We start from the raw sequence: 21,981 nt of genomic DNA, 5'->3' as shown, positions 1-21,981 counted from the left end.
GCCTTCAACTGCATGGTTTAGCTGCAGTATCCCTGCTGCAGATGGCCAGATTAAAAGTACCGCCGTAAATGTACCTGGAACTTAGAAAGAAAAGGGAAATAATTGCCCTCTCTTTCATCTCAGGGCTGAAGTGCCTTTTCAATCAAAGAGATTTCCACTGCTTGCTAAAGACTATTCAGATGAGAAGAATACGTTTGGGATATTTGGGCTAGTTAGCGCTCACTTCCTTTTTTTTCTGCATTAACAGAATAGCCCTCTTTGTAAGATCACCCAATTTTTCAGACCTTTGTAGAAGTTTAGGTCAGTCTTGAATCCTGTGCTTTTGTTGGCCTGTCACCAGTTGGATCACGTTTATAGAGAGTCTATTTTTTTCCCTTAACTACTTGCATAGCCCCTTTTCTCTTTTGTGGTGCAAGCCAGAATTCCTGGAAGCAGGTTTTACTGCCTGTGGGATCTCGAAGGCCACCTTCTCCATGGACGTTTCCCTCTTCAACTGGCTGACTGCCACGCCACGATTTATAATTTATTCAGTGGATCCATTACTGATTCTCTGTGTATGTTTTTTGTCTAGACTGAGGAAGGGCAAAAAGTCATTCTGCCTAAATCTTCTTGGGAGCTCTCAGAGAGAAGCATCCTCTCACAAATACAAGATGTAGTGACTGCTGGCATTAACAGATTTGCACGAGATTTTAAGGATATCAACTCTTCAAAAGATAATACAATATCAAAAGAGGAGTTCAGGGATATATGTAACTGACATTTTCAGACGCTGACTGAAGAACATTAGTTTGCCTTGTTAATTCAAGTATACAACTGGGTAAATTGGCTACGGCTAGAAGACGTGTTTGCATACTGTTGTGTATAGGCAAGTCATTTAAAACTTTGGATGGAGTGAAAATGTTTTAAAACTATCATTCCATGAACATTTGTTGCTACATTTGTGGGAGATAATTTTTTCCTTATCTCTCAGTATGGTTATGAACTATAATAATCTCAGACTTTCTAAAGCAAAGTCACGGAGACGCTATTGCTAATAGCGAAGGTGTGAATTTAGAGCCCAGTAGTCCTCTTTCGCTAGTTCTTTTATCTATACATTTGCAATTTTAAAAATTTCTTTCTTCAGTTTTAAGTTAATCCACTTCCAGTTGATGGGGAAAACGCCTTCTCAGCATGGTATAAAAAGTACTTCCATGGGGAGCTGATGCAAATTCCTTTTTCTCAGTAGCTATTTTGTCCTGCCCTCCCTGGACAAAGAAAGGGGCAAGCATTTGACATTTCCTGGCCACCTCTCAGCTACTTTTCTGGGTTAAAGATTCCCCCAGATTAGTGTGAGCAGAGTTTATGTAACCTTGCATTTAGCTCGAGTGACTGAAGTCATGACATGAATCTGGCAATACAAACCATTCGATTAGCCCAGGGCTAATCTCAAGGGAACCCGAGAGTCCAGTCTTTCATAACATTCTGCTTCTGCTGAACTTAAAATGAGAAGAGACATTTTTTTAGCTTTGTTAATGCTGGTTCAATGTGATTTTTTCAAAACCCAGTGACTAGGTGAATAATAAAACAGAGAGAACCTTGATTGAAAGATTTCAGATTTTACTTAACAGCATCCTAACCTTCATGCTCACAGTTGCAGCAATGCCATTTGGCAGCCAACTGAAGGGCAAGACACAGAGCCTCCAAACTTGAATGCATATCTGCGATGCAGAAAATTATTTTGGCACTTTATAAATGGTTTGTACTGGAAGGGACCTTTAAGATCATCTAATTCCAACCCCCATGCCATAGGCAGGGACACCTTCCACTTTGCCCATTCATATACATCCTCTGATTTCTTGGCCCTGTATTTCCCACTAGCATTTTTGACAATAAATTGCAGACAGGAGTGGGTTCTGCTTGTGATTACAGTAAAGAGATTGTACAGTCTGCCATGTTATTGGGCACTGCTATGCATGTGTAAAGTTGCAGACAAAAGCACTGGAAAAAAAAATCCACTTCCCCCTCGAAAATAGCAGAAAAAACCCCAAACAGCCTGTGTTCTCTATTCCTAGTAGCCACAATTCTGGTGAAAGCAAAGTGAAAATGTGGTGATGATACCCCTTCCTCATCCCTGTGAACTGCTGAGCAGAAATGCCAGGGTGAGCTTGTGGTTGAGGAGAACACACACCTTCCTGAGCTGTGAAAAATCTCTTTGTTTATTTCTTTTTTGTTTTTGTAGCAGTAAGGCAAACATATCCAGCTGAAGAGTCCTCCAGACTAGATCCTGTCTATGCTCAGTAAGAAGTGAAGGGACACAGGAGCTATTTTATACTTAAAGGAGCCTCAGACAAGTGAAGAAAAAAAATCTTGATAGAAACTGTCATCCGTAACAGCAATGAGAAGCAGGTCTGAGGAGCCTCATTTATATAAGCAGCAGCCTCTGTGTGAGTGAGACTCAAGCCCTCTTCTCCAGAGATATTTTGATTTTGACAGGCCTCTCAAAGATATGCCTACGTATATCTATATGAAGATGCCCCAGGAGAGCCTTCCAATCTGGGCACAGGGTTTGCCATTGCTAATCCAAACCCCTGCCGTTCAGGCTGTTGTTGCTGCTCAGGGTTGGTACAGAAGTGTTACTAATAGTCATAGTCTGGAGGACTTCACAGAAAATGTCTTCTTTTATTCTTCTCTGGATGATGCCCACTTACTGTTTGCTATTAGCAAGGCTCAGCTGGAATCTGTATCGAGCAGTGGATGAAGAATTTCTTCCTGAAGTTTGTCTTCTTGGTCTTCTGAATTTCTGAAACTGTGACCTTTTTCATAAAAGGCTAAGGATGGTAAACACGGTGCAAGCAAGGTGCTCATTAATATCTTGCTGACTGACATTCCCCTTTTTATCACAGGCACTTTTCTCCTCTCTGCTTGAACTCCCTTGACTTGCTTGAACTATCTGCAATCCCCAAAATGACTAAACTTCATTGGGTGTTGAAATAGTTTCTAACTATAACTAACCCAGCTCATCAGGGTATTGTTCTATTTAATTGAAGTTTGTAATACACTTTGAGATTCCTGTATGAAGTGTGAAGTATAATCACAAGCACAAAATAGAATTGTTTATGATTCATAATGTGGTAGCAGCCAGGCCAATGGGGGAAAGTTGAAAGGAAATTCAAAATGTATCCTTTGCCCTTTGAAGTTTGACTGCAACTTGGCACATGCATCAAAGAGGTGACTAGTTTCCTTTAGGGTTTAAGTCTCTGCCGAAAAAGATCAAATCAAAAGCAATCTGAGGTTCCCAATTAGATTTATATTAAAAATCAATAATGAAGACCCTAAAAAGGCATACTGATGACTCTTGAAATAGTCACAAAATGAGTGCAGCTCATTTAAGGGCAGGCTGTGATAATCCTTGCTTTGATTAGTAGCTTATATCATGAGTAGTCCCATTTAATTCAGTGCAGCTTCTTACTGAATAAAGTGCCGTTCAGCAGGATATCAGCCAAGCCTTGTCCTTACAATTCCATACGTAGCTCAGAGTATGGGCTACCTGCCCTGTGTAGGGCCAAGCAGACACATGGTCTTCCACAGGCAGCAGAAGCAAGGGTATCAACCAGGTCTTCTGTAGGCTGGCTGCATTGTAGAGGTATCATTCCTGGCCATACATTGTAACTGTATGTGATTCTAAAGGCTGTAAAGGTTTCCTGCTATGATTTTCATGCTGATTCATTTCTGCTCTCAAGGTGAAATAATTTGTTGATGCAACTACAACAACTGTGGAACCTTAATGGCCTCCTGAGATGGTGGTATAACTTAGGTGCACCTGATAGCGTGAGAAATTTGCCTCAATGGTACTTAGCCAGGATGCTGGTGCACCATGTATTTGATTTACATCTCATGTTAAAGTGTTATTCTTCTATACTGCAGCTCAGTCACTGTGTCTAATCACAGGGTTTAGTAGTTTAAACAGCACACTAAGGGCCCAATTCAATTAAAAAATGTCCTGCAGAAATCCTTCTTTCATTGTTTTCCCAGCCTTGTGTAGGCTTCTGCAGAGAAGCTGTGATTTTTTTTTTTCTTTAATAAGATGGGCCCTAGGAATCCTCTATTCCAAGTCATCCCATCTCTTTGATACGTTTTGTCATACCCATAGTACATAAGGAGATTCTGTTTAAAAAAAAAAAAAAAAAAACACCAAAAAACTAACATTTTCAAAAGTAATCTTTTGCTTCTTCATTAGTCTGAAAAATCTTTGGAACACATTGGATGTGAGCATTGGTGGATCATTGAAGTACTAAGACATTTCAAAGAGATTCAGCTCTAAGCTTGTGACGATGCCATCAAACACTCCCAGTGCATCCAGTTCTGCAACTTCTACCAAGCCAGCTGCCCATGCAGTGTAGGATCCACGTGTGTCTTCTCAGCCTGAATGTTCCAAGTCATCATCTTCTCTAGTAGGGCAGAAGAGCATAAGTGTGGTTAGCTTATTAATTTTCTGGATTTTCTTTTTTGCGCATAGGCTGAAAACAATAGCTGTGGAACTCCATGCAGGTATTTCTATTAGTTGCCCATGAAATCAGGCACAACCACCATTCAAATGAGGTAATTTGCAGAACTGTTACAATAACAAAAATTGGGGCAGATAGTAACTTCACTGAAGTCAAAGGATATATGTCAATTTATACCAACAGCATTCTCTGCTGTTACCTCACACATCCATCAGAGCTGTATGACAAATACAATTCCTGTGTTTAAGAACAATCGGCTTTCTGAGAACAGCCTAAATCACAAAAGCTCGAAAGTTGCAATAGCAGCATAAAAAAATATAGACAGTGTAACTGTGGTCATCTGCCAAAGCTAGACAGGACTGGCCATTGCAGTTTTCCAACAGCAGTTTCCTGGCCTGTCCAAAAAAATTCTGGAAGTCTAGTCTGTGTTCTTGTGGAAGCCAAATTGCAGCTGTCAATGCCTGATAGTGTAACTGTTAAGCTTATCATACAGGCCAGTGGTCTGAGAGAGGTAAGGGAAGTGGGTTAGGAATGCAGTAGCTTTGCTTCACTTTTGCATCCATACCTATACCTCATGCCAATAATACACTTTGGTCCCCTATACGGCCATGCTGGCCTCTCACACTGGTGGTAGAATTCACAGAAAGGTGGGGAAATCATTGCAGGCTGAAAAATTATATTTCCCGCTTGTGGATCTGCACCTACCTGTTTCATGTTCTTTGGCTACAACCAAACCTACAACAGGAAAATAAAACATTTAGGATTATTCAGTGCCTGGAACACACTTGGGTTTTCTGACTACTTATGCATGGATACGTTTTGCTACTGAAAAAGAAATAACAGATTGAGCAAATTAAAGATGCAAGCAACTTGTCAGGGCTGGTAAATCTAAACACTGGCCCATTGCTAGTTCAGTTATTGCATTAACTATGGGTTCTTTCTTGAAAAGCCCAGACAATTAGTTACATGCAACCTTCATGCTTTGATCCAGTTCCCAGAGAAGGCAGTGGAAGATTCCTCATTGTTGTCAGTGAATGCTAGATTGGGCAGTATAAGACAATAGGAAGGGAACTTAAGCCTCACCAAACTCATGGCTGTTGCAAACACCCCAGCCAGCCCAGACACCAACCAGGATAAACGTTCCGGCAACATTCATTGCACAGAAATGTATGTGAGGTCTCAGCAAGTCTGCACCAGTGAGATCCTCAAGAGAGTGCTGGGAAGTCTCACTAAATATGAGATTATATGTTGGATCTAGAAGCATAAATACCACTTGCGCACATATTATACAGTGTTAGGCTGAGGCTTTGTTTCCAGGTCACCCACCAGTATTGCTAAGGCAGCAATCAAAAAGACACCAAGTACGAGGATTCTCTCATGTAATTCCTTCTGTGGCTCTGCACAGGATCACTGCAGAACTGAGTCCTCCCAGTAACAAACCAGAACAATGTTGTTTCATAATTCAGTGACTTTGCACTGTTTGGTATTTGGTCTAAGATTGTAATACATAGCTTTTTTTGAACACAGTATCTGTTATCTAATAAGAAACACTTCAGAGAAACTATAAATTATTTACAGATTAAGCCAAATTAAGAAAAAATGGTCTAGGCCTACTGAATGTATAGTGTAATTTTGACACTAAGAGTGTTCTCACGTTTTTACCTACTGTTGTGCAGACACAGTTCAAAACAAGCTTAGAAGTGTCTCAAGTGGTACAGTAACCTCAAGTCTGGAAGACTTGATTTGTCATCTGGTGGTTTGTGAAGGTGTACTTCCTGTGACTGTAAAATGAAAATGACATGTTATCAGTCCCCTGAAACTCTGTAAAATGTGAACTGCCACCCCATAAGTACAGGCATATGCATATGCCTGCATATAGCAAGATCTGCATAACACATGTATGCAACAGTCACGACAACCGATGGCCTGTCACCATAACCCTGCTAAAGCCTATGAACACAGGACAATGACTGGCTATTTTTAAGAATGACAAAATTAATACTCTTTATTTGCATTTCAGATATAGCAGGGAAGTTAAATTTGAATTTAAGTGAAGAGGAAATTAACCAAATAACAAAATATGTTTTAAAGAAAAAATGAGAGATTTGCATACTTCGACTTCCTTCAGAGTTGTATCTTATTAAAACCATGGGAAAGCTCATTGCTACATAGGGTGATTATACAGAAGCCATGAAAGCCCGTAGGTACAAATCTTGTAAAAATAAAAATGACTATTTTTTTCAGTTTCTGCTGTACTGACAAGATATTTCATGATCTGTTTCTATAGTCACTTTATACAGGGACTTTCCTGTATTCTCTTCTTTAATCTCATGATACTAATTGCCTGGTTTTCATTTGACATGTCATTCAGTTGGAGGACTTAACTCCTTGGGATCATACACTGTGTATCCAGGTTATGTGGTAAATTGGCAAAATTTACTAAAATTTGGATAATAACTCCAAATAAAAAACCACAGGAGCTGACAGTTTGAGAGTTTTTGTTGAACCAGTACAGGTTAGGGGTGACCTGCTGGAAAGCAGCACTTCAGAGAAGGACTTGGGAGTTCTGGTCGACAACAGGCTGACCATGATCCAGCAATGTGCCCTTGCAGCCAAGAAGGCCAAGAGTATCCTGGGGTGCATGAGGAAGAGTGTGACCAGCAGGTCAAGTGAGGTTATCGTCTCCCTCTACTCTGCCCTGATGTGGCTGCATCTGGAGTACTGCATCCAGTTCTGGGCTCTCCAGTTTAAGAAGGACAAGGAACTACTGGAGGGGGTCGACAATCATTAGGGGACTAGAGCACCTTTCTTATGAAGAGAGACAGAGCTAGATCTGTTCAGCCCAGAGAAGGCTGAGAGGGGAGCTTATCAATGTTTATTAATACCTCAAGGGTGGGTGTCAAGAGGATGGGACCAGACTCTTTTCAGTGGTGCCCAATGATAGGATGAGGGGCAACAGGCACGGACTGAAGCATGGGAGGTTCCATCTGAATATGAGGAGAAACTTCTTTACTCTGAAGGTGCCAGAGCACCGGAACAGGCTGCCCAGAGAGGTTGTGGAGTCTCCTTCTCTGGGGACATTCAAAACACACCTGGACACATTCCTGTGCAATATACTCTAGGTGATCCTGCTTTAGCAGGTGGGTTGGACTGGATGACCTTCAGAGGTCCCTTCCAACTCTAACCATTCTGTGATTCTGTGAAAAACAAGTTAGAAATAAAAAGTACATGGAATGTGTCTTAGGATGGCCTTGACTAGAGCTCTTCTCAGCAAGCTGCACCTCTGCTCCACACCCAGCACTGTAAGAAACACCCAGAGGTAGCTCTCACTCATGCTGCTCTTAATGGTCACCAAAAACATCTGGTAGCCAGGACTGGTCAGCACACACCTTGCCCTTGCAGCTATCCCTGCCACACGCACCAGCTCCCCAAGCTACACTGAAGCTACAATGAAGAGGTAAAAGGGTTCCAGCAAGATGGCAACAGGGGGGGCTGCTCCTCTCCTCCCAAAGTGCCACTCTAGGACAGTAAAAGATCAGAAGAGACACAGAAATCTGGCTTTTATGGCCCAGAAAGGAAGGCGTCGGTAACAGCATCCCAGTCAAGTTCTGTAGTAGGAACAGTGCCAAATTCCAAATCTGCTCATTCAGTGAGCCTGCTACATTTTTAGGCTCTTTCTGACTGTGCCTAATTAGCTTAGATATGGTTAGTAGCAGCATTTTATAGAGAAATGACATTACCAAACTGTTTTCAGATGTAGGACGAACAGATTGCTACCAAGGTATGAAGAGAGCATCATTAGGAATTATCAAGTATTCACAACCAGTAGGGAGAATAAGGTAAAACTATTAAGTTTTGCATCAAAAAACTTAATTATTTTACATAAGGTTTCCTTTATATACAAATTTGATGCTGTAAAACTCAATCCTAGTATTCTGGAGTGGATAAAACAGTAATTTCTAAGCTCTTATGTAGTCTTGAATATTTTTTATTTATTCTATTCAGAAAAACTAATGAAGGTGTCAGTCCATGCTCTGAGCATCTTTATGTAATGTAATGTTCAGAGCGAAATTTCCTCATCGACTGCTCAGTCCTTTCCACCTAATAAGTGTAGAGATACACATTAAAAGGAATTTATAAAAAAAAATAAATAAATCTTTTTTTCTTTTTAATTTTCTTCTTTGGCTGGAAGGCACAATTTATCCTCTTTCTCAAAAGACTGAGAGAATCAATGGCCTAGGACTTCATGGAAGTATCCAGGCTCTTCAGCTTGCAGTCACTGTAAAGTGTCCTTTCTCTCCTTTCAGCTCACAAGTGTACTCTGGGTTGGAAACAGCATTATTCTTGTACCCCCTCATTCCTCAGCTACACAGTCTGAAGGAGGAATACTCCAAGAGCAAAGAAAGAAGGCGCAGTTGCCCACCAGGCCACTTCCAACTCAAGCGGGCGCAGCACAGCCTTGTGTCCATGTGGTAGAGGTATAAAGCCAACTGTGCATTTTCTTCCCAGGGAGATGCCGGTAGAGACACCAGTGACACTTGCAACCAACACAAACGGGGCACCATCAACTTCCCCAACCACAATAGTAAATACCAGGAGAGTGTAGGGGAAAGCCCAGATGGAACTGTATTTTAAGAAAATAGTGGAGCAGATCAGAGCCTACAGGTGGATTGAGGCTTGCTGATATTTACCAAAATCTCTTACTCATCACTCTTGTGTTAAAGGTTTCTACAGGTGGAATTAATTCTGCCTTGATTAATAGTTCTGCAGTTCACCTGTGTTCAAGGTGCCTCCACGTTTAACAAGTTTAGCCAGGCTAAAACAACAGGCCATAACATATCCCAAGGAAAATTAACCCTAGGCTCCAGCTGGAACCACGAAAAAGTTCAAAAGCTGGTTACAAGGTATTTTATGTACTGGGAAATGTGTACAGTAGGTTTTGTCTTTTCTTTAATACTGTACTGTTCCCATAGTTGTCTTATGCAGTCACTTTTAAGAAAAATCTCACTCTGAAAAATTAACACAGCTGAGAATTAAAAATTACTGAAAGAGGAGTTGAAACAAGGACAAGAATACTACATGTGAAAACATTCAGATCTGAGCAGAAGTAACACTGACTTCAAAATCAGTTTGAAATAATAAAAAAGTTGGGGCTTTGACAGTGATTAAGTAAACATACCATCTGCACTTCCCAAGAATATCAAAATGTTATAGGTTAAAAGAATCTTGTGTAAACAGTGTCTTGCGATAATTTGTAAACAAGTATTCAGCAGCCAGTCACAGATTAAGGCAGCATTACAGTTCAACACCTTTTTGTGCATTATAGTTGTGCCCAGTTTTGTTCGTGCTGCTGTTAGTAAATGCGAGTCTTTCTCATCCAAGTTTGTGACCTGAGTCCTGAACCGCAAACCACATTGTTCTTCAGCACAATGCTGAGAATTCAGCCCCAGATCTTGCACCGCTGGAGACCAATGAAGTAAACTTTTAAATACTATGATGAAAGTCATACTGGACCATTAAATATTGCAGATTTCAGATAAGGGAGTCACATTTAGCAATTAACAGCCAGAAAATTACAGTAGTCTAATAAGAGCTTCCTGACTGAAAATTTTCTGAAAAATTGTACTGAACCAAAACACATAAACTCATCCTGGCCACTCTTTGTGACTTCAGCTCTGGCCATTACTCACCATAATCTTTCTTAACATGTGATTATCCTTCCTTGAGGTCTGAAGTCTTAGTGGGGCCCTGAACAGATAAAAGAGAGAAAAACCTTAGTCCCTATACAAAGTTTAAATGCATAACTTTCATGAATGCATGGGAAAGGAATAGAAGTGGACCTTCTAGTAGGTGTCTCTCAGGCAGTGCTACAGCTTCAGGATCCTGTGACCCTCCAGCTGGTGTGGTCGCCCCTAAATGTGGAGCAGGCTCAAGCAATCCCCACTTGAGAGTCTCTGTTTCTCATTTCACTCTCTGCTCCTCTGTGTGTAGCATAATTTCATACTAGGGAAAGGATGCATATCTTCTGCAAATATTTCAGTACCTTGTATCTCCTCAAATACACACCTGTGTATTCTGGATATCAGTGATTCTTCATCTAGATCCGTCACAGGTTTGATTTTTGCTTAGCTGTACTGGTCTCAAAACTTTTGATATTGTTTTAACTAGGAATAACCATCATTATTGCTTCTGGAGTAATTATGAATATTTGCTATTCAGCTGTAAGTAAAAAAATGGCATAGGGCCCTAAGCCTTAACGCTGCATGCAGTAGGACATCCCTTGGTATTGCTACTGCTTCAAAGAGGTGAGGCAGGCACTGATCTCTTCCCTCTGGTGACCAGTGACAGAACCCGAGGGAATGTCAGGAAGGTGTGCCAGGGGAGGTTTAGGTTGGACATTAGGAAAAGGTTCTTCCCCCAAAGGGTGGTGGAGCACTGGAACAGGCTCCCCAGGGAGGTGTCACAGCCCCAAGCCTGACAGTGTTCAAGAAGAGACTGGACAAGGCCCTCAGACACATGGTGTGAACTGTGGGGTTGTCCTGTGCAGGGACAGGAGTTGGACTCGATGATCCTTGTGGGTCCCTTCCAGCTCAGGACATTCTATGACAGAACCGCTCAGCTAGCAGTCAGGATGCTCAGTCACATTTGGCAAACGCTTGGCTGCAATAAGCAAAGCTGAGGTGTGCTTCCAATGCTGCCCTTCCCCTGCAGCTGCAGGAAGCCAGCTCCTTGCCTGGTGGACTGTAAACCTGGTCGATTATACCAGTCACAGACATGTTATTTTAATTCTTTACTTTTTTAGGCCTGGTGGGAATGAGATGTGTTCTGGTACTGCCACGTAGCTAAAAACTGAGTCCCTGTCTGCCCTTCTACGAAGGCGAGGAGTAAGATGGATCAATGTGCCCATGTCAGCCTTGTGCCTGAAGCTCCCTGTCTACTACTGCAGCTTTCTGACAGCTTGGGGACACCCTCAGCAGACCAGGTTCAGGGAAGAAGGCATGACAATCAGGCCCATTGCATTTGATTTTAATTTGTCATGTTCCTCTAGGACATGTGATGATTACCATTTCTAGTTAAAGCAAAGTTGACAACTTTCAGATCAAACTTTCTAATACAAGCTAAGGAAAAAAACAAAACAAACAAACAAAAAAAAAACAACCACCACCACCACCACAGCCACCACCATAACCAACAACAACAAACAAACAAAACCGACAAAACCCACACACTAAAAACCCCACACCTAAAAACCCTCATGGATCTAGATCAAGAAGCAATCCTCAATTTCAAAATCCTACTAAGGTGTTAATCTGCTGTTTGACAAGATATCAAGTGATTTGTGGAGGTACAGATCCCTTTATCTCCTAGGTAACTTAATTTACTGAAATGGGGAAATTAGCTCTCTACTAACTTCAGTAACACTGCTATTTATGGCTGTACTGTCTGCGAGGGGTCATTAGTGATTTCTGATGCTGATCTGTTAAGAGGGAAAGAGCGGCTAGGCTGAGTTTGCCAGAAAACTGATGACAACTGGTATAGCACACAAGGACACACCACGCTGCTGGTCACTTTCAGCATTTAAATTCTCAAGTACCTCTAAAACCAAAATTAATGCAGTCTTTTCCTTCACGTTGGGGCATTGAGAACAATTTAAGATGTTGAAGTGCTAAAAAAGTGCACTGGATGAAATATTTGAAAGATGCAGGTATCTAACCTGGCTTTTAGCATCAGGTGAACCAAATGTGTGGTGTTCAAGTCGGGTTCTCACTGCAATGTTAGGAAGGCATGTTCACAGTCTGACTATTTGTCCCATTAAAATTAAAAGCATCGAGTGCATTGTTTGCATTATTATACACATAAAGGTTTGCACAGTTTGAGCGACTGGATATGCAAAGGGTGCAGTTCACCTAAGAAGGAGAGAAAGGAAGAAGTTCCACTTCTTTATCTCATCTCCAGATGGTAGTGAAAGCCATTTAAACATATACTTTTGTAAATCAGCTTCTATGCACATGGGTGCTCCCTGTTTCCCAATGCTCCCTCGGGTAAGTGCTGGTTGGGCCAGTGGACAAAACCCGTGTGTATGCAGGTTTTCAGATATGGGAGCCAGTATTGCTGTAGGAAGACTAACAGATAATAAAGGAGGGGTTTATGGTTCTAATAGTCTGATAAACCTAAGACAGAGTGGAGCTGAATCATCAAGTTATTTTGTAAATAAATTTTAGCAAAGATAAACTAATGTTTATACTTTTTGCTCACCCAGAGCACTGGAATAATTTTTAAAGTTGTCTCTGTCTTTTGCAGGTTCTTTGTGAGTACAGCATTGACCTAACTGGATTTATTGAAGATTTTGTAATATTATGATAAAACTTCGTCTTCAAAAATATTCTATAATGATGTTCTCCAGGCATTCATCCAGTAGGATTTGGTCAAATGCATATAAAGAGAGTGACTGATTTATAATTTCAAATTTCAAACTAATAAATGAATTGAGTATGGCATTTTTGTATCTATTCATTAGAAATCTCAAAATAGTTTAAAATTCTGACAGTGGTCCTGTATTGTGGATTAAATCTACATAGTGATGGAATTAATTTTGCATAATCCATTTATCAAAAAAGAAAAAGACAACAATTAACATTGTCAAAATAATGCTTTCTAAGACATCTCCAAAAGCAATTCATTTAAAGAATTTTTTTTAATTTTACGCATTTTATTCATGTCATCGCTTAACTTCAGTAAAAAGGTTTACAAGGCATACTATTCAATTTCCTCAATTGTCATTTTCCACGTGTATTACTTTTCACCTGTTATCCTTCATTATTCAGAAAAATCATCCAATTTCTCAGTGCAGCTTTTTCCCTACTTGCAGTGCCATATTTGTACTGTCAAAGACATGTTGATATGGACCAGCCATTGAAATCTGAGCAGATGCCAACTGCGTGCGGACACCACAGCTTTCTCTGTTAAAACTGTTGTTATACATCAGCACAGTTCAGAAAATAAACTGCTCTACCAATAAATATCAGCTTCTTAACTGCAGAGAAATACACATAGTGTTAGCTGTGAGGCTTAGTTCTTTAAGGATACCAGATATATATTTATAAGATAAACAGTAAACTCCAAGTAAAAATCTCTGGTTAGATTTCCCTGATTCTGTTTGCATATTTTGGGAGGTATTAAGAAATAATTGTTTGACTGTTGAACTCTTGTGATAATTAAAGGATAATATAATCATCAGAGCCTGCTTCTTGGGATTCTATCAACAATTAAACACTCACCTGCTCTGAAGAATTTTTAGATAAATATTTCACTATCTGGTTCCTGAATTAGTTTTCATCAACACACCAAAGAGCCCAGTCCTCATCACCTGAATTGATCTGGTACCTTTCTTTCTCCCAAGTAACATATAAAGATAAGTCAACAAAAATTAATAAAACAAACAAAAAAAAAGAGAGCAAGTTATGCATGCACAAACACATATATACATATCAGTGGAGGGTTTTGGAATGAGAAAGGGCAGAGGAACAAAATCATGGTTTTCTTATTATTTTTAGTGAAGATGTGAACCATTGAGATGAATCCAAAAGGTTCCCAGTGCAGAACACTTTAATGCATGTTTTTTTCTGAGAAAATGCATTTCATTGCATTTGGACCTTTCAGGACATACTTTGAAAATTCTGAGTAAAAAGCATTGGGGAGGTTTCAGGTTGGATGTTCTGTATTGTTTCTCTTTTAGCTTCTAAGACTTGTGTAATTTGTACCCTACTATAAAATAAATACATTTTGAATTGGACATATCTGAAATAGTAATCTAAAAAGTGCTTGCTAGGATGTTTTTCTGACACTGCTGGCTATTTGTAAGTCCCCGCTGCTTAGGTATTTGATTAACAGAGGAGATCAAAACTATCATTATTTAAGGATGTTCTCCCATACTAAATAAATACCAAAATTCCACTAATAGAAAACAGCAGGCTTTAAGAACACACAAACGTGTGTCAGCAAGTGTCCAAAAAGGGCTGGTCCTGGTTGAGTTGCTTGACTACAGGCACGAGTCAGCTGTTCCCACCTGGTCGCCATGCTGGGTCCCATGTCAGCACTGTCCAGCCCCACAGGAACGTCCCCAGCATTGGGGGCACCCCAAGCTGCAAGAGGTAACTGTGCTTCAGCAACCGAGCTGAGCACAAGGGGCCTTCAGTTTAGCCACACTTAGGATCCAATTAGCCTATTTTTGTTTAATTTTAGCCTTGAAACTGATGTGAAGCTTCAAACTGCTCCCTTCCTTAATGGCAACTTCTTTCTTCCTTCCCAGTCAGGTGCAACACGCCTGACGTAATGTCTGTTATTATTTCATACAGTTTATGTACTGAATTAATGATTCATATTCATGAAAGAATTGCTATTTTGGAATACTTAAGATTATAACACAAATTTTACATTAATAATTTTTGAAATAGTCAATTTCACTGTACTGATACAACAGAGGAGAAAAAAATAAACTACTTAAGCAATTATTGGGTAGTGTTGCTTGGCTTTTGTGTTTGTTTGGGTTTTTTTGTGAGCTGGTTGGTTCGTTTCTTTTTCCTGTTTTTGTTTGTTTGTTTTTCAATCTCTCTTATACTTCATCTTTGATAATGTGGTCCAATTTTATATTCAAATACAATAAGACCTCCATCCCTGTGCTGCTTTCTGGCACAGAGTGGGGTTGCTGTGTTTCACGAAGGGTTGCGGGAGTTGTGTCCCTTGCTCCCCCATTTCCAAGATACCCACCTTGTTAAGGAGTGGCAATGTGATGGATGTCCTCAGGTTTCCTGACGCATCCTGCCAGAGGATTTCTCATTAGTTCGACTGGCAGGAGTATCAAATCCAACATCTCTGAAAAGATTAAAGAACAATCTTGTCACTGTACAAACAAATCAAGTCCTGCTGCTTTTTTTAGTGAATTCTTACAGGCTGGGATGGCACTTATCAACTGTTTATCCAACATCAAAAAAACCCCAACAAAACAAAACTCACAAAATTGAATTGCAAACTGCCAGCATTTTGAAATAACAGAGGTAATTCTTCATATTAAAATTGCAAACTGCTGGATGGATACACTTTGTAATAGAGAGCACTTCTTTTCTTTCTGGCAGCCACTCCCCCAGCCATGGGTCAGCCACGCAGCCAGGAGGGGCTGGCAGAGATCCCCTGTGTTTCCACTCTGAGACATATAATGTCAGCGGGACTGAGCATTATCTCAGGGTAATGGTCTCCCGCTGCTGTACATAAACGCTGCAGCAAAGATGAGGCAGTTACGAAAACAAAGAACATCAGTGCAAAGCTCAGAAATTTCACTTCCATGTGGAGGACAGCAACACCATGTCTGCTCCAGAGGGATCGCCATTTGCTCTGTTGTCCCCACAGCTACTGCTTGGGGCAGGAAGCAAGGAGGACAACGCCTTGGAGGGATTTTGGCAGGATGGGTTCCCATCAGAGCCCCCTGCAATGTGACATCTGCTGCCACCGAAACACAGGAGCAGGAGATGGCCTCCTCCTTGCCCCTGCTGGCCATCAAGGCACAGAGAGCCATCACTGGCTCTTCCCGCCAGATGTGCCTCTTCTGGGCTCAGTAGTGAAGAGCCCTTAAATGTGGCCTCTCCCCTCCCTCCCCAAGGGTCCTATGGCTATCATTGGAAGGAAGGCATCAGCTCTCACACACCGGGCTAATCACAATTAACACCATCAGGCACCTTGCAGGCCAAGCACACCCTGTAATCAGGGCAGACTTCTGCCTTCAGCAGCCTCACCAGTAAAGCCTGGAGAACAGTAGATACAAATTCCCCAGGGTTATCTCAGCTGTGGTCAAAAAGCTGTTCCCTCCCAGATCACTGCCAGGCACCTGCACCTAACCCCAGCATTTCCCTTGCTGCTCTGTTCCCAAAACCAGCAGTCCCTGCAATTGCCTGTCAGCCTCTTCTAAGCTGAAGACAAAAGGTTTGCTGAAACTAAAGGAAAATGGGTCCTCCGGCAGTGTTTTAACTTTGTTATAAGGTTCGTTTCCTTCACTTCAGAGCAGAATAAGCTAATTGAAGGAGGCTGAAGCCACTAGCAAATCTGCTGCTGCACAGGAGCTTCATGTCACTGCCAAGTCATGCCCTCACCCACCAGACCCCTCTTGTCTCCCCAGCTACACATTCAAGTTTTGATCATTGCTAAATCCCTCAGCAAAACAGCTGCTCACACATAGCAGCTCTAACAGGGCTGGTGAGCAGGCATCTCCAGCTCACCACTGCCAAATTATATAGTCTGACTGTTTAGAAAACCCTTTTACAGTAAGAAAACACCACAAAGAAATACTGGCCACCTGCATGGGGAAAAGCCCCGTAGAGCTGCAGCTTGCCCAGAGGGACCAGATCACCACCAGCCATTATGACAATAAATCTTACACCAGCCAAGCATCATAGGGCTTCCAGGCAATTAAAATACAATAGAAATATCCCTCACTACACAATAAGTGAATTTCTTGTAAAAGCAGGCTATAAAATAAGAGAGAGTGTCTGTCCCCAGGTTTTCTTTCTCCCCTGTGTTTCTTTTCAGGTTGTTCTTACTTCGAAGCTCCTGCAAATATGGATGCTCACCAGTAACATGTGCTGCTCATTAGCACATCGCCAAGCCCACCTGAGCTACTTGGCCTCTTAAAATCCCCTGCCCTGAGGCCAGCCTGCTGCTCTTGCCAAGAAGCAGGGGCTGTTTTGGGGGAGGGGAGCAGCTCCAAAAGAGCTCTTTTGGAGCAGGGCAGAAAGGCTGAGGCACAAAAGCTGTTTACTAGAAGCCTGATGAAGCAGGGCAGGGGGTGTGAAAGGTAGAAATCGGTCAGAGGAGAAGAGGAAGAAGAGGTTTGTAGGCTCTGTACCAGCTATTTCTATCCTAAGGTTTGGCATGGAGCCTGTTAGAGCACAAATAAAGCATCTCTGTGCTCAAAGGATGAAGAAGCCGGGAAGGGCAGGGGGAGGACCAAGGCTAGGCAAAGGCACAGAAGAGAAAGGAAAGAAGGAAGAGATTAATGTGGGCCATCTTCTACACCAGCAACCAGCATAAAGCCCGCAAAGCTAGAAATAGACTGTGCTTCAGGAAAAAAAGAAAAAAATCAGACTTCTTCAGAATACAGTCATTTCATTTGTTTGATTAAGGCACTACTGTGTGAAGTGCCTATATCTCTGTGCAATTACTGTTTTTATCTGGATGATGTGCAGCAGGTCATGAGCAGTAAGGGATGCTCCAAACATGGTAAAATGAAAGTCAGATTAAAAAAAAAAATCCATTTTCTAAAAAATAACTTTCTTCAGTCTTTGAATTTTTCTATGCTAAAGGCTGTCATGGAATGGAAAGAGCATTATTATGCTGTGAAAAGAGTCATAAAAAGAATTTTGTATTATATCAATACTTAAAATATGCAAATATGAAATCTTCACAACGCCCCAAAATTATGCTTGGCATGAATTCCTAGCAACAATACAAATATCATCATCTTCAAATAAGCAGGTATAACATGCTGCTCAAATAGCTGTAAAAACAACCTCATCGCAGCTCTGGGAGCATCCAGATTTCGTCTTTGATGTAGGTAGATTTTAAGTAGGAAATGAAAGGAAGTTATCATAAACATCAGGGTGTGTTGGGATGATCCTTAGTGGAGCAACTGCATATTTAAAGTGGAAAGGAGATCTGCTGGCATGCATTTACCCTTGTCATTATAAAAATCAGGTTCTGCTTCTGAGAGCTATGGCACAGCCCCCTCATTCCCTCCTGAATCCTCATGGAAACAGGGTTACCTCCAGGCTGCCGTCCAGTGCGTTTGGGCCTTACGTTAGCTAGCATCTGTCTGTATTGCCACCTGTGAATTGGCTGTGATTTTTTAATAAAAGGGAGGGGAAAATGGTAAAATTAGCATAACATGGAAGTTTCCTTGTCAGGTGGATACTCTTTTTCTTTCAGAGTGGGTACTTTTACAGGGCTTGATTCTGATCTTGTTAAATTCACAGCATACCGTGATGACACTGAGAGCAGTGGGTTAGTCCCAGCATTTGAGATCAGGATCAGACCTCAGCACTTTCTTTTCTTTTCACTGCAATCAGGTTTTCAAAAAAGTAGCAGCTATTTCTGCTCACTCCAGAGCCAGAGTGGCAGGAAGGTTTTGCCTGAGGAACAATGCATCCTTCTCCGTACACTGTGCAGAATTCCCATCTTGTGCATTAGAATAGATGTTGAAACAGTTCTAATTAACATTTTTAATTTGCATTTTAATTGCCTGCCAGGGTGTGAAATAACATGTCTGGGTAAAGGAGCGTTCTTCTTAGTTGCAGTAGTTTGCACAGTCCCAGCAAGGTGACAGGGGCAGATGCACGCTGGCCACTGGTCATTTTTGCAGTGTTCCCCATAATCCACAACCCAAATAAGTTAAGATTAAAGGGTTCACATGGGTGTTTGATTGTTTGTTTATTTCTAATGAAGGGGACTCCCATAATTAATTTTTGTCTGAAGATACATATCAGATCTTGATTTTTAAATTGTCAGTTGCAAAGAATCAGTGCAATCATTCAAAGGTTGTTTTAGTGGCTAATTACTCTCTTTGTAAAGAAAACACCATATACATACACATGAATACATATATAAGTATTTGTAAGGTGATGTTATTTCAGATATTCATTTACCTCTGTGCAGCTTCCAGCTTGTGCACCCTGCAGTTACATAAAGGTCATGAGGAAATCATCCTGCACCTCTTATTTTTTCAGCAAGACGGGGCGAGCTATCCAGATTTTTACCTCTTAGGGCAAATTTTCAATTTCCACGGCTCATCCTGAACTTCTGCAAATCATGCTAGAGTCAGAGATGTATGAACTAGGAGGTTTTCAAATCTCAGCCATAGGGATGTCAAATGTGGGGGTCATGTAATCTCCTTCTGCCAGCTTTGCCCACTCAACTGCTGCATTTGCTCTTCTGGCCGCAGAACCATCTGGGCACGCCAGGTCCTTTCTGCCAACCAAACCCATATCCAGGTCTTTTTCTTTTTTTTAGAGCTCTTCTCCCCAAGGCAAACTCACTCTGGTCCATGTCCTTGGCGATACGACTTCATATGTGGCCATAGTGAAATGTAGACCAAGTTGCTGTACCTCTGAAAAACAAAATCTATATCAGAGTGTACCTTTGAGCCACCCTATTCAGTATTTGCTGCAGTCCAAAACTTGGTTCATCTATAAAAGTTTCAGTAACACCTTTTTTTTGGGGGGGAAGGTAGGTTTCCCAGTCAAGATCTAGCAGTTAAATCATGTCGGGACAGGAACCACTACCTGGAGGACCCCACAAAACATATAGCCTCTTAAAGATGATTCCCCTTTTAATTACATTGGTTAGGTGGTTTTAAATTCATTTAATGCGTGCCATGTTGAAATTATATCATTACCATTTCCTCCTCAAAATACTAGGCAATGGTGCCAAATCATGTGCCTTACAGAAGTCTATTACCTTAACACTATTTCATTTGTCATCCCAACTTGTAATCTCGTAAAAAGATATCGAATTAGTTTGATGAGTTTCATTTTACTTAAACTCACCTTGATTAGCATTTAATTTTATTAGCCCCTTCTGATTCTTTATTACTCAATCCCATCACTGCTTTATTCCGGGGATCAAAGTCAGGCTGACACTCTCTTGCGCTGGCCATTCTCTTTCTATTTTTAAAATATTGGCACAATCTCAGCTTTCTCTGGGCTACTGAGACTTCTCTCATGTCCTAACGTGTCTGAAAATTCATTATTAACAGTTTAAAAAGCTCCTTGGACAACTTCTCGGATACAAAGTTCCCGATTCAAAAAATTCAGTAGTTGCTGTTTAACATGCTGTTTAAGGACTGCTGGGATGAAAAATACTTGGTCACCAGCAGTGTGTAATGTTCTACTACTACCTGGCCTTTTTGTCTGCACACAAAAAAGACATTTATTTAAAAATTCAACCTTTTTAATAGGACTGTTGAGGAATCTCCCATTCCCGTTTGCTTTGTATTCTTATCATTGCTGTTTCAAGCTATTGATACTCCCTGTGCGCATTTGCTTTCGTTTAACATATATTTTTCACTTCATCAGTTCGGTGTGTGTATATATATGTTTATTTATTTATTTATTTTTAAATTTCCCCAGTGTGCTTTTATTTACCTTCAAAAACAGGATTTTTTTTTTTTAAACTAGTTTGGATCTTTCTGGATTCTGGGACTGTTCTTTGGCAAATTTGATTAAAGCTTGCAAATACCATCCATATTTTCCTGCTTTAAAATTCTCCTAACTGATGTGTTAGTATTTGTCTTCGTAAAATCGCCCTCTTGAAAGACAATTTATCTGACTTGTTCTATCTCCTTATTTTACGTTCACACAGTGGATGTGATTGAAGTCATGGCTGCTGACACCTCAAGCTGCTCCTGCGTCCTTGTTCTGTGAACAATTCTCCTTGTCCACCAGGATGAGACGTGGTGTAGATGTTGTTCCTGTTAGAAGTAGCCTTTTTGTCAGAAAATTGAGATGTGGGAGATTTAGAAACTCTGGCAGACTGAATCTCTACTTTCAACCATTCAGAACAAACTGCCTCGCAACAAAGGGTGAGGGGCATGTTGCGAGTGTTATTGGTACATGTGTAAGTAGTAGTCATCCTCTATAGGTATGACTCACAAAGCTCAATTGAATTTAATGGTGTCAAGTGCATGTCACCTGGAGGGACACAACAAGCTTTACTTCTTAGGTCCAGTGGATAAATAAATACTCCAGTTGACTGACTTCATTGTTGCCAGGAACACCATTTTATACTGTGAGCCTGTTTTATTTCCCTTTCGATGAGTTATCTTTTCTAAAGAGATTATAAACAACTTAATCAACATTCCTGTCATGTGTCATCCTATTAGGTTTCATTAATATCAGCTAGTTCAAATGCATGTTTCTAAACAAGCAATTTCTATTCCTTGCATTTATTACTTGGGCTTTTAATCTTGATACATAATCAATTTATGAATTTCTGCGCAGCATAGTCTTTGTAATACGTTGCTAACACAAAGACCTTGTACAGCCTAAGGGTTTGGTGTTCTCTTATTTTCACACACCTCTGCTAATTGAAACCCCTCCTTGCAGCTCCAGAAAGCCTGGTCTTCTGCAGAAGAGGAGCTCTTCCAAACCCTGCAGTTTTTCTGTTGTCCTAAAACCCCAAATTCTTTAACTTATACCGCTAAGTTAAGCAGCATTTTCATTGTCAGGTCTATGCATCTTCTGATTTCCTTCATTTAGTTCCAAGGGGATACCTTGGACATCCCTCTCCCTCAGCTCCTTGAATCAGTGCAGCGGTGTGGTCTGATTTAATGAGGCGGTGTCCATTGTGCTGTGACTCTTCGTGTCAGTTCATCACTCTGCTGCCAGTCTGTCCCCTGGAGAACGTTTCTTCCTCCTCTTCTCCATGCAACAGGAGTCCATCTGCCTCCCTGATTTTG

The sequence above is a fragment of the Columba livia genome, chromosome 1 (genome assembly GCF_036013475.1).
Source record: "Columba livia isolate bColLiv1 breed racing homer chromosome 1, bColLiv1.pat.W.v2, whole genome shotgun sequence".
Lineage (NCBI taxonomy): Eukaryota > Metazoa > Chordata > Aves > Columbiformes > Columbidae > Columba > Columba livia.
This window is presented reverse-complemented; position numbering follows the sequence as displayed.